At 39.7% G+C, this 1,989-nt stretch overlaps 1 pseudogene; it reads right to left on the bottom strand.

Annotated features, from left to right (window-relative positions):
• Nucleotides 1-1,511: 1,511 nt before the first annotated feature.
• LOC107961492 (uncharacterized) overlaps nt 1,512-1,989 on the bottom strand; it is a 2,564-nt pseudogene continuing 2,086 nt past the window's right edge.

Raw genomic sequence — 1,989 nt, 5'->3', positions numbered from 1 at the left:
AATGGCGCTGGGTGCGTGAGATTGTAATAGCATTGCTGAGTAAATGGAACTATGTGGGTGACACAGATATAAGTTCGGTTTAATGTAATGGCACTAAATGTGCGATATAATTATAGCTTCGGCTAATTAATTGGCACTAAGTGTGCGATATAATTATAGCTTTGGCTAATTAATGGTACTAAGTGTGCGATACAATTATAGCTTCGGCTAATTAATTGGCACTAAGTGTGCGATACAATATAGCTTCGGTTAATTAATTGGCACTAAGTGTGCGAAACCATTATAACTTCGGTTAATTAATTAGCACTAAGTGTGCAAGTTTGTTGAATGTTCAAGGATGATTGAATGATTAATGTTCGAGCATTGAAATGATAAGCGTGACAGATAAGAAGGTAATGGTACAGGTATGTACGAAACCTATGTGGTGGATGATGTTAAGTATGAAGTAGATGAAAATTATGTAAATGAATGGGGAAATATTATTCGGGCCTTTGAGCCTAGCAGGCTATAATGTCGGTGAGATACTATCGGCTTCGAGCCTAGCAGGCTATAATGCCGATGAAATGATATCGGGCCTCGAGCCTAGCAGGCGAAATGCTGGTGATTTGAGAAAAGTCTAAGACTAAGGTACCTCGTGTTAGATTGACAAATGAATACATTCAATACGTTAAGAGGGCCAGGTACGCATTATGTACTCATATGTGAGTTTGATTTGAATTGAATCATAAGTGTGATGTGATACATATGTGAATAAATGTTATAACTATATATATGACCATGATACATTCGGTCAAGGTGTGAAAGTATGTGAAAGTATTTGATTTATTTATGTTATATGAATTCAGATTAAGTGTTATAAGAATGCTGAATGTGCATTATGTGCTTGTGTATATTCAGCCTGATGGAAATATACTTAAAATATGGCCTCTTGAGAAATTGAATAATCGAAGTATAATTGCATTTATTTGTTTGCATTGCTTAAAACTTATTAAGCTTATAAAAGCTTACTCCGTTGCTACATTCCTCTGTTTTATAGATTGTTGACTCCAGTTACCTGCTCGGGTTGGAGTTCGCCGGAGATATTATCACACGTCGAGCTAACACTATGGGTGTAGTGATTTCAAATACTTTGAGTCTATGGCATGTATAGGTGTGTAAATATTAGAGTATGTGATCTGGCTTTAACCATATGTGTTGGCCTATTTTGATTATAGGGTTGTAAATCCATTTTAATTATGCATGAATGTGCTATGGTATTACATGATGAGTTTTAATGATTAAAGCATGAATTTTCCAAGTTTTTCTTAAGTTCTCGGTTTAGTCCCGAACCACCCCAGATATATGTTTGGGTCTCGTGAACCCATTTAAGGACAAGATTGTATGTGAAAAGAAATTTTTAATTATTTGAGATTTCATGGCCCTGTTTAGTATAGAAGTGTTAGTAAAATCAAGTAGCACCTCGAACCCCATCCCAGCGTCGGATGCAGGCGAGGGGTGTTACATGTTCCACCTTAGGGGGAATCACCTGCGTGAGCGGGAGTAGACGAAGTGGAAGCGAGAATGTCAGCTTGAGTAACGCAAACATTGGTGAGAATCCAATGCCCCGAAAACCCAAGGGTTCCTCCGCAAAGTTCATCCATGGAGGGTGAGTCAGGGCCTAAGATCAGGCCGAAAGGCGTAGTCGATGGACAACAGGTAAATATTCCTGTACTACCCCTTGTTGGTTCCAAGGGATGGAGGAGGCTAGGATAGCACAAAGATGGTTATCGGTTCAAGGACACAAGGTGACCCTCTTTTTCAGGGTAAGAAGGGGTAGAGAAAATGCCCCGAGCCAATGTTCGAGTACCAGGTGCTACGGCGCTGAAGTAACCCATGCTATACTCCCAGGAAAAGCTCGAACAACCTTCAACAAAAGGGTACCTGTACCTGAAACTGACACAGGTGGGTAGGTAGAGAATACCTAGAGGCGTGAGACAACTCTCTCTAAGG

This window comes from Gossypium hirsutum, chromosome A05, assembly GCF_007990345.1.
Source record: "Gossypium hirsutum isolate 1008001.06 chromosome A05, Gossypium_hirsutum_v2.1, whole genome shotgun sequence".
NCBI classification, from domain to species: Eukaryota; Viridiplantae; Streptophyta; class Magnoliopsida; order Malvales; family Malvaceae; genus Gossypium; species Gossypium hirsutum.
Note: the sequence above shows the minus strand (reverse complement) of the source record. Positions and strands in the feature narration are given on the sequence as shown.